The 11,870-nt window shown below is 40.4% G+C and overlaps 1 long non-coding RNA gene across 2 annotated transcripts; it reads right to left on the bottom strand.

Moving 5' to 3' along the window:
* Window positions 1-5,537: 5,537 nt before the first annotated feature.
* LOC310881233 lies at window positions 5,538-9,276 on the bottom strand. Of its 2 annotated transcripts, none has more exons than XR_014572255.1 (4): window positions 8,922-9,276; window positions 8,408-8,661; window positions 8,228-8,340; window positions 5,538-7,403 (listed from the first exon to the last, which is right to left on the bottom strand). It is a non-coding gene; the product is annotated as an uncharacterized lncRNA (long non-coding RNA). The 2 variants fall into 2 exon arrangements; XR_014572256.1 differs by having other exon boundaries at window positions 5,538-7,453.
* Window positions 9,277-11,870: the final 2,594 nt, after the last annotated feature.

An 11,870-nucleotide genomic window follows, 5' to 3' on the forward strand; every position in this document is an offset into this window, starting at 1 on the left:
CTTACTGATATAAAGTGTAGGATATCCTTACTAGAATAAGAAAAAGCAATGAAGCTGTGTTTGATGTGTGCAGGACTATGGTGTTGTACCTCCCCTTTTTTTTTAAATGCAAAATAGTGAAAATATGTCATAGAATATCAATGCAGAGGTGCTTGCAAAAATGTCTTGTGCTCAGTGAGCTGACAAGATGGAACTGCCCCTGCAGCATAGGTGCTGCTAGTCTGATTGTACAGTGTCTTGTTTGGTTTCTTTTCTTCTCTATCTAAAAATTTGATCACTTAATTGCTATCACACTGCAGTGTGTCTGACCAGAACAACATGAATTAAATCCATAAATGCAGGAGGAGAAGCGGCAATTTTTCAGACAGTACTCTTGTGTTCCCTTAATTGGTGCTTGCAATATGTAGGCCTTGCAGGGAAACCAATCTGCACCCCGAAATATAGTTGATAGCCCTTGTTAACTATACCTTGAAATTAAAAGTGATGGAAGGAAAATGTGTGTTGGGTTCAGGAATTCATCTCTAATTCCATGAGACTCCACTATTTAGCAGCTTATTCCCCTTATCTTACTATTGAGATAATCTAGGTATTTTAGCCGGTCAGTGGATGTTGGGCGTTAGCATCATCATTAGGAGCTGTTTTCACAAGGATCAAACTTTACAGAAACTAAACAGCTTTGTTTAAGGCCATGGACTTGTAGTGGCGAATCCTGGGTAACTGGCAATGCAGGTTAAAGTGCTGCCTGTAAAGAATTTCTAATAATGATTGATGCTTTGGCTGATCAGAAGTCCTATTTAATTTTCTTCTCTTCTCATCTTTCATCCTTTCTTAATGGTCAGATTTTCCCTCAGTCCTGGCTATGACCTTTTAAACTGTTTAGATTATTTTATAACCCTATCGATTTGTTAGCTGAGAATTGATTTAAGCTCCAGCAGCCTGAACATTATATACTACAGTTTGGCAAGGCTCAGTTGCCTGCAAGAAGCCCTGACTCTTGGTCAATTGACAGCTCCTGCCAGGAATCACCTGGCATCCAAGGAGCTGAACAGCTCGGGCCGTTTGAAGGACTCACACTTGAAATGAAACACAGCAGAATTACAAAGTTATTACAAAGCGAATGAGTCTGCCTTTGTAGGGTGTAAGAAGATAGACCTGTAGTGAAAGTGTGGTGGTTGGTCTCGGCTGGCTTGTATCCCTTCTGCAATGATAACCTGCACAGAGGCTGTCCGAAACAAAAGATAAATCCCTTGTGGTGCTGTTCCAAACAGCCCCAAGGAAAGAGGATTTCTTCCTGACCCCAGCTAGAGATGAGTCCTAAGCCTTAGTGAAATTTGACATGTGCAATCTTTGAGAACTTTAATCCAATTAATGGCTTTAAACTAAAAAAGGGTGGATTTAGCTCAGATATATGGAAGACATTCTTCCCTCAGAGGATGGTAAGGCCCTGGCCCAGGCTGCCCAGAGAAGCTGTGGCTGTCCCATCCCTGGAAGTGCTCAAGGCCAGGTTGGATGGGGTTTGGGGCAACCTGGTGTGGTGGGCGGTGTCCCTGCCATGACAGGGGGGTGGAACTAGATTGTCTTTAAGGTCCCTTCCAACCCAATCCTTTCAGTGATTCTGTGCTTCTGTGAGTTTCTCCATGTTCTGCAGGGGCTGACCGAGCTGCACTCAGTCTCTATTTCTCCCAGAAAGTCTTTTTAACCTGGCCTCTGGCAGACAGCTCTGTGGCTCGCTGACCAGAGCTGGCCAACGTGTGGCCGAGGTATATGAGTGCAGTGAGGCCGGGTTGTCCATGCCTGCCTGGGGGTCACCCTTAGCAACCAGTCTTCTTCCACATCTTGCTGCCAACCTCAGCAAGAATGACCGAGTTACAGAGATAAATAATGTTTCATTATGAATTACGAGTGGCTATATGCAAAAATTGCAAAATTACACACCCATCTCTTTGGATGCTGGCCTGCACTGCCAAGGTAAAGTGGTTGAATTGTGCTAGTGAGGCTGAAGGAGAATGCCAGGCTTTCCCAAAGGAATCCTTTCCTTTCCTGTACATTTAAGCAATTTCATTATTTGAATCTTTTAGAATAGAATTACAATGAAATGAACGTTTGGTTTCCGTCTCCATATTATAGTCTGTTCTATATTGTAAAAATTAAAATTAATAAAGACTGCAGTCTTTTTTTTTTTTTTTTTAAACAAAAGGAACATTGCTGGATATATTCACTTACAATAAATAAACCAGTCTTCATCTAAAATATTTAATGTGACATTAAAAGGACAAAAATTAAATGCTGAAAAACAGGAAAACATTTTTAACACAACACATAACTCGCGTTACTCTCTTAAAATAACTGTGCCAACAGCTGTGCAAGATTAGAAGCAGATTAGACATTCATGTGGCTAATGAAACAATCACTGATAAACTAACTAAGATGACAGCCAAGTTATAAATCTCCATGCCTCAAGAAATAAACTTGAAGGTAAATTCAGGCTGGCTAGAATCATCTCGCACTGGCAGATTATGTCATAAGTAATTAGTCTCGTTTCTGTGCCTTGCTCTGAAACATTTATTCATTCTAAAAATTAGGTGATGAGTGTTTAGTAACTTCTTTAGCAGAGCAGAAATGTCACAGAGAAAGAGATTATTCAAAAATACTTTGCTGGCTCAACGATGCAGTTGCACTGAGTGGGAATTTGTGCTGGCCTGGTATTTTCAATCTTTGCTTTTTATCACCAGAACACCTTATTGGCCCTTAGGAACTTCTGAAAACCTCCCTCTGGGACTGTGCATGAGAGCCGGGACTACTTCTGAACCTGCTGATAGCCCTTCCTTTGTTTTTAAATATCCAGATGGTTTATTCTGCTTCTAGCAGGTCGTAGCAATTTGGGTCCCAAAGTACTGGGGCATTTGAAATCTAAACTTGAATTTTACAGCTTGGGAGATTTTTGTGAAAGGTCAGTTATTTCCTTTTGTTTTTAAAAAAAATAATCTTATTTCTCATCTCCATTTCATTAAGTTCTGGTCATGGTATACACAGTACTTCATAACATCTTTATGGCATTGAGAATTTGCAATTGCATCATAAATATCTTATTGCCAGTAAGTGGATGTGGACCTACTGCCGATAAAGTCTGAAATTCATCCTGCTGTGGTGATATACCAACCCACTCGGACGTTTTGCCTTGATAGAAATGCCTAGGAAGGGCAGTGACTGAGTTTTATGTGCGCAGTAATACAGGTCTTAAAATATGGCCCCTAGATCTACATTCAAATAAACTGATACCAATTTATCATCTAATTTCATGTATTGTTTTTCAGAAATCTGTAATTAGGTGTACTCCAGGGTGTCTTTATTGGAATCAAGCCATTTGTTTATTCTTGTGGAAGCATTTTTGACTTACAGTTTTGTTAAAATGTAGATATCTGAGAAAAGGAAGCAATTCTAGACTTCTTGTCTTATTGGTTCCCTACTCCAACTAGAAATCCTAGGGAAGCTAGAAACTTGTATTTCTCCTCCGTATCTCAGTAATTATCCACCCTTTCCTTTGCTGAACTCATTGCTGTAGAAATGATAATAAGAAATGGCAGAATTGCTCAGAGAAAGATTGAAACCAGATAGACAGCTTCTTTGGTGCAGCGTTGAAAACATGAAGGTAGTAAGGACAAAGAGGATCCTTGCTATACAAGGAGGGAATGAAAGAAAGAGAAAGAAAAGTATATTTGCTGTATTAGTAAACAGAATTGGTACAGTGACTTCTATTGCATCTGCAAATGTGCTGCTCTTAACTCGTCTGTTAGTCTAAAGAAAGTTTTGCACTATCCTGGTGTAAAATCTGGAACTTGCCAGGAAGGACTGTCTCTTTTGTCTCCCTTTTTGTAAGGACAATTAGAAAATCCTATTTAATTAGTGAATCGAGATATTCCCTCTTCCATAGTACTTCACTAAGGCTCAGCATGATAGCCAGGTATTCAAGTGTTACAGATTCTCTTCTTCCTTCATGATAATATTTTGAATGCATATAAACATCTCATAATAGTTATAAATAAGCAGTAGTGTTTTCACCCAACTCAGTATATAAAAGAAGAACGTGCTACTCCATCCTTTGATATAAGAGGAGTTATAAATGCATTTATCAGTATTAGCCAGTGCATCAGTGACTGTCAAGTACTTGGGAGCTAGAACACATACATGGGACTGTGAGAACTTCAAAGAAAAGAATTAGACAGGGTTTAGCTGGTATTTTTGGCTAAAATGAACAATGGGCTCTTTTTTGAATAAATGTTAAATATTCATGGACCTGTTGCTTTTTCCACATTTTGTTCTTGTGAGAGGCCTTAAAAATCTGTAACAACTCTTCAATTCTCCAGAGAAAAATTAGGTGAAAGGAAACATATTTTCTTAGTCTTTTTCCTGTCAAGATTTGGAAGAATTATGTCTACTATTAAAGCCAATGTGAAAGACCTAATGCTATTTAATTCTAATTAAGCGTGCATTAAATACAACAGTGAACTGCAGTGTGTGTTGTCTCATTGTTGACAGTAGTGTCAGAGAACAATGAGAACAGCTTTATTTCGGAGAACTAAAATGATCTCTGTTGCTTTCATATTCCTGTGGTTTCACAGAGGGACACGCCACATCTGGCTGCTGCTTATCCACATGTGTCCTATGGCAACGCAACGCAGGAGAGGGCAGATGGTTTGGGAATCGTTGTGGAGATGGGTTCAAGCCAAGGAAATCACCTCACCCCTCTCTATATTGCAAAGACGAGGTAGAAAAAAAAGTACAAGGCTCCTTTTCAGGTATCCCTTTGGTTGTTTAAATACTTTTGCAATGCCTAAGGAGTCTGACTGTTTGTTACAGATTGCACAGGTATGTTGTGCCCACTGATGCACTGCTCTAACCTGGTAACACAATCTGGAGTTAGAAGAGTTCACCATTACACGGACTTTACGCTTTATAATCTTTTTTAACATCTGTAACTAGCATAAGCCAAGAACAAGAAATACCCTCCAACAGGAGATAAAATCTGATCGAGAAGCACGAACAATGCTCCAATGGCCAACTCCTGCTAATGCCACCAGGCAGGAAGGCTTGTTTCTGGGGACAGCCTGACCCTAACTACCAGACCCTCTGAAGTTTCAGCATTGGGAAAGCTTGCTGAATTATTGCAGTGCTAAATGCTGCAAGACAGGGAAGGAAAGCTGATGGAATTCAAGCCATTAAGAACTTTACAGTCTGTAACTAGCACCTTGACTGCAACCTGAAGTTTCCTGGCAGCAGTGTAGAGCTGGTACAGAGAAGAGATTGCATAGTTCAGTACCACTCTGCCTTAGATTCCTCAGAGAGCTATCAATAATTTATTAAATGTAAACACAACTATTGATTTGTCATTTTGTTACATAAACAATGAGAGCTGTAACACCAGGCATACGAGATAAAGCCCTTTTCCAGAAAAGGACTATAACCGCACGAATATCTACTCTTGGATTGATTTACCAAAAGCAAAGCAGTGTGATTCTGCAAAATGCAGTGGCTTCAAACTATTGCTCAACTGAGATAAAAAGTTGGGTTTTGATTAAATTTGCATTTTTAGACACATTGCAAGTGATATTTATGAAGTTGTCTGAAGTCACTGAGTCAGAAAGAAAAGTGAGCTGAGGGCAACAGTTTTGACCCATCAGGAAAAGTTTCACTTTCAGAGAGTTTTCTCAAGATTATCCTACACGTTGTCCCCCACCAGCACTGGGCAGTGCATGATCTACAGCCAGTCACAACCACCAGACTTCTGATTATCTTGCCAGTGTTTGGTGTAAAGAACTAAGTGATGGAGGAGAGATATGGCTGACTTTGTGTTTGGGGAAAGATTGGAGAAGTATCTGAGAGCTTTGTGAATGAAACTGAATGAATCTGTCAGAAGTATGTGAAGGGACATATAATGGGAATATTTTAGAAAAGCTGAATGCACCAATGTCTACTGTACATTGAAATGTATGAAAAAGGACTAGGGACTTGATAGCATCCTCAGAAATTCATGTTTTGAGATTTTGCCAGTGATGTCCGGCCCTGGATTTTTATAGTTATACTAAATGCCTGTTTCAAGTAGATAGGAAATTATCCTTTAGAAATAATCTGTTGATGAACTGATATACAGGGTGTATGTCAGATAATTTGTGTCCCCACCAGGCAGTGCTTCTGCAGACTTTGTCCTTTTCCAAGTCTATTACTCAGACTAATATTTGTAGTGATCAGGAATGACAGTTCTTGACGCCAGAGCCATACATATCCGTTACAAAAAACAATAAGGCGTCGACTAGCTTACAAGTTAGAGATGCCAAATGAAGTCATTAGACTTGTCAGTCAGTTTGGCACCACTCTTCTGATTAGCAACTTGCCTTTTTTTGGACAGGAATCTCCCCACAACTCCACGGCTTCAGGAGATTTAGTTTTAACCAGAAACTACTCCAAGAGTCTCTGGTTACAAAATAACTCACCTTTGTTTAAGGACATCTAAGGAAAGAGTGTTCTGACCTAGTTCTGACAGGAGCTGGTCGCAGCTTCTTTCCTTCTGACCTTTTGGAATGAGAATGAACATTCGCCCGTGATGAAGATAATGGAAGAAAATATGTATGAGAATGAGTCACTGAAATTTTTGTTCAGAAAGCAAGATCCAGAATCCCAAGAGATCTTTATTTATATCCCGACCAAACTCAATGGAGAGTTTTAGGAGGACAAATAAAACTGTAGGAGAAGCTAAAGTAATGAATAATGATAACTGAAAGACATTATTTCCATCACAAACTAAACAAGCACACTATGGCAGTGAAACTGCTAAAGAGCTGAGACAAGGTTAATTCTGTGGAGCCCTGCAAGAGTTATTGGAATATACATTGGATGAAAGGTTGCATTTCACTTGTTGCTTTTACCTTCATTCTGAATATTCAGAATAATACTGCAGTCTGCATCCCATCCTTGTGCCTATCTTTTCTCCAGTCCTACCGCCTCAGAGTGTTGATACTACTACAAATGTATTGAAATATATTCAGGGACAGATGTATTTACAAGGCTGAAATCAGATTGCCTCGATGCAACATCTTTCACTCTGGACTGTGAGTATGAAGTAACTGCAGTCAGAGTTAGATCTTGGACTTCTCCAGAGCTGACGCAGGAGAAAAAAGTTCCTGTCACGTGTGTTATTTTTGTCTGTGTTATGTTTGCCTGTGTATATATGCAAGGGCAAGGCCCTACCAAGCTGGCAGAAGTGTCATGGACATGAAGAATGTCACAGATTTCGCATCACAGTTCTCAGCTTTCGGGCTGCGGTCTCTTCTCACCACACCAATTTCTGCAACACCCCGCCTCTGGGGTCTGGCGCAGAGAAGTAGCGTTGCTGCTGGGTAGGGCACTGGCTGGAGTGTGAGGAGACAGCAGTTGTAGTTTGTGCTCTTCTAATGGATTGCTGAATGAGTTTACAGAATCACAGAATGACAGAATTGTAGGGGTTGGAAGGGACCTCAAGAGATCATCAGGTCCAACCCCACTGCCAAAGCAGGTTCCCTAGAGCAGGTTGCCCAGGTAGGCATCCAGACGGGCCTTGAATATCTCCAGAGAAGGAGACTCCACAACCTCCCTGGGCAGCCTGTTCCAGTGCTCCGTCACCTTCACTGTGAGTGAAGAAGTTCTTTTGCATGTTGGTGCGGAACTTCCTGGGCTCCATCTTGTGGCCATTACCCCTTGTCCTGTCCCCACAAACCACCGAAAAGAGGTTGGCTAAATCCCTCTGTCTCCCACACCTCAGGTATTTACAAACATTGATGAGATCCCCTCTCAGTCTTCTTTTCTCCAGGCTGAACAGACCCAGGTCTCTCAGCCTTTCCTCATAGGGAAGATGCTCCAGGCCCCGTATCATCTTTGTGGCCCTCTGCTGGACTCTTTCCAGGAGATCCCTGTCCCTTTTTTTACCGGGGAGCCCACAGCTGGATAAAAGACAAGCCATGCTCTCTTCCAGTGCCTCAGTTTCTCATCCTTTCACAAGAAAATGATGCTGCCTGTCTTTTATGTAAAATACATTTAGATCTTTGGCTAAAAGCAATACAACAGTAGGATACTATTACTAGCGGGGGGAGAAATAGAATTCAGTGAACACCCAGGCTTTCCCCCCTTCGCACATGCACATACATATATACCCAGACCCACTTTAGTGCAAGTGTGATTCCCTTCTGTTTATACTTACAATCATGATTCCTGTGTCTGCTTCTGCTAGAGTGAATCTTTCACAAAGCCTGTGGAGCCTTTTACGCATACTAACAGGGTGAGTGCCTGTTTGTCTCTCGTGTGACTCTGAGGCTATTACAGAGAGAAATAACATAAACATTTAAAAATAAACGAGCAACTGAGAACTTTAGTGAGGTACCTGTCTCTGTGACGTCCTCCAGTCTTGGAAAAATGGAGCAGTTGGAAATGTAACTTGGGTCTTTGTGGTGGAAGGTGGATCGGCTGCAGCGCGTGCTCTCGCTGGCTGTAAGAGGAGTATTTTTGGAATGGATGAAGGGGTGATTCTCTCGCCTTGTTTTGCACGTCACTGTGATCTCAGCGCTGCTGAATATATGATGCATCTCCAACTGCAAGTCTCGCTCACAGCAGCTGTGTGGTGAATGCAAACTGCCACTAAAAGAAATGCAGGTAACTCACAAATAGGCAATAATAGCTGTTTTTTCACTGTTATTGCTGAGCTGTACCACAAGAAGTTTCCATATGCCTAAAACTGTGTCTCTGGTAAGCAAACATTTTACAGAGATGCCGATCAGAATTTTCCAAGGAAAGAGATTTCCACTAGAAATTCTTTGAAATCATTACAAATTCCTTGTAATTCTTTGTAATCCAAACTTCCCATGGGAACATACAGATTTTCCTAAAACTTTACTTACTATTAAGCAGCAGGGTGGAAGTTCTGCTCAGTATCAGAGAGATAAAGCTCCATCATGAGATGGTCCCTTCCAGAAAAGAAACACTGGCTGCAAGTGAGGCAAGGTCCCGGACGGCAGAAAGCATGGAGGGAAAGCATGAGGGGCAGAAAGCAGAAACTTTTATTCTTTTGGCAGGTCCATGTCTGAACATAGACTAAAAGCTAACAATACTACAGTAAAATTCTCCTTGCTGGCATTTATTCAGAGTTGGACTGATGAGACTGCTGAGTGCTGGAGTTCTCAGCTAGTTACAAGTTGCTGCTCTTCCCTGGCTGGTGAACGAGTGAGCGTTTTGCTGAAAGGCTGCAGCTGTTGGTTTAGCTGCTGCTGGCGTGGATATGGAGATCCACAGCTGTGGTGATGGTGATTTAGAGCAGTCTGACCTGAAGTGATCTTCTGAAAATGACAAAAGGGGGCTTCAGTTGCTGGCATTCTGACAAACAGGAGTATGATTCCCTAGTGTTCATTTTGCTTTGAGATATAGCTGTATTTAGAGTAATTTATGCCAGAGACTGCCTGTTCCTTAATCCTGGGGTTTTGGGCTCTCATCATAAAATATATTCTTTGTCTTCCTTAGGACTTTTCTAACTGCATAATCTAACTCCAATTTTCTGGGTAGCACGTTGGTGCTGTAAGTAAACAGAAAATTAATTAATGGCTTAATATACTGAGCAAAAAGAAGTAATAAGTAAAGAAGAAATAAGATGTTTCACTGCACAACATTTTTTACCAGCTATTTTCATTTTTGCTGTGATGTTGTCATTATGCCTATTTGAGGATTTGTTTTTTTATATAGCCACATTTTCCACAAATCAAACCTCAACCTTCATTTCAGAAGACACAAAACCTTCTTACAGATCTTTGATCTTTTGTGTGTTAGCTGAAAAGGCCTTTGTAGGAAAAAACGGATCTTATTAGTATACTTGTATCACAGAAAGAAAATAGCTTTCTACAGTAAATGCATTTTGCCTATTTATTGAAAATAATGTTTTCACTCCTGTATATATGTAATGAGTTGAGCACATTACCTTCAAATAAATAATTGACCTGCATTTGTTACTGTTCCACTTATGTTATCTCTCCACACACTAAAAATACATTACTATAACTGATTCAGGTAAAATGCATTTTAAGGAGAAAGGTGTGGTTGTTATGTTAGCTGCTTTTCTTATTGCCTTATCTAGAAAAAACAAGTTCAGATAGTAGAATGATGGTAAGCCTCACAAAATTAATAATCTGAAAAGACAGAGTCTTTGATCAACTGGTAGTAAGTAACAATGCTATTTACTTACAATTATTATTCGTATCATACTGAAGCCTGATTTTTTCCTTCATTCTGTTTTGCCACATATGGGAGTGCTGTGGGCTAGCTGGAATAGTGTTTATTAAATATTGCAGGTAAAGGTCTTACCAATAAAAACCTCAAAACAAAAACAAAACCAAAAAACTAAAGAACACAATGGTCTAATTTTTATTATGCACAAACCTCGTGTTCTGACTAGAGTCATCTTTTTTAAAGCTTCGTAAATAGGAAGCATCCTTAATCAGAGAATGGCTTTGTTACCTGGGTTGTTCATCTCTTTGGGCCCATCTGTAAGCAGATGTAGTGTTTCTTTTGTATTTGATGAGTTCAATAAGGCTTTGAAATACTGCTTAATTAGGATACAAGAAAAAAAAAAAGCATCTGTATAAATAAAACATCATTGCTCCTCAGTGCTCCTATTATTATGGACATCAAGGAAATGGCATTACTCTGTTAAAATAGATATGATAATAAGCGTAAAGAATTGCAAGAAACGTTCAGATGTAACATTAACACTGCACCATATATATAGTAGCTTTTTTTCTGTATCTCAGGGTGCTTTCCAAAAATCAATTTAATTTTGTAGTGCAGTACTTAATGAACACTGAAAGTTCATTCCCTGTCCTGTCGCTCTATTCCATCATCCCTGCTACGTTTTTGTTACTCAGTTTAACCTTTCATCCTCTAAGAGACATACACACGTATTTCCTGACTCCTAGACTTGGATGAATATGTGCAAACCATTATTAATGTTCTTAGATAAGGAGCAACATTAGCGTTTCATGTCATAATATTTATTTTTGTTAAACCTTATGCCAGCTGTCCCATGTTTTATAGAGGTTTAAGCAAGGACAACATGCTGTGTCATCTGTAGGCATGCTGTTGACCTACTTGATTTGACAGAAACAGAATTTATACTAGACTGGATATCTCCAAAATGGTCTGTTTCATTTGTGTTCATCCAAAAGATATGATGCAGGATATTTTTTTGCTTGTTTTAACAGTTTATGAACCTTCCCACATTTCAGAGGTTTTTGCTAAGCATGCTACTTGAACCCAGTTGGGGATTTTGGCTGATTGACCCATGGAGCTGCTGAGAAAGGCCAGCCAAAAACGAGAAATATTTTCAAGAGCTTTGCCAACGTTGCTGGGAGGAGATGCCCTGCAAAAGCGTTCGGCTTTCTGAGACACAGGCTTCTAGGATATAAATGTAGCACTTCTGATACAGACAATCTGGACAGAGAAGAGCTTGTTATCTGCGTAAGTCAGTGCCCCGAAGGCCACAATCCTCTGAAAGTGTTACCTTTGTCTCATTTTGTGTAACCCCCATTCCTGCGACCTGCCTGCATCTGTCTAGGCCAGATCAGGGTGTGCGAAATTCTACAGGTGCTGAGGAAAAACCTGAGTCCTGGGTCTCTCAGCCCAAGCCTGTGGGCACACTGACGTAGGGGCAGCCAACAAAATCAGAAGCACTTTGAATGAAATCATCCGAGAGGCTCGGCACATCACAGAACTGGGAGAACTAGGAGCGCTGCTGTCAGAATATGGGGCTGTGAGGCAATGACAGCTTTCTGAGCTCATGTGGAAAGGATGGCAGAAACTGAGCT

The sequence above is a fragment of the Anser anser genome (genome assembly GCF_964211835.1).
Source record: "Anser anser genome assembly, chromosome: 14".
NCBI classification, from domain to species: domain Eukaryota; kingdom Metazoa; phylum Chordata; class Aves; order Anseriformes; family Anatidae; genus Anser; species Anser anser.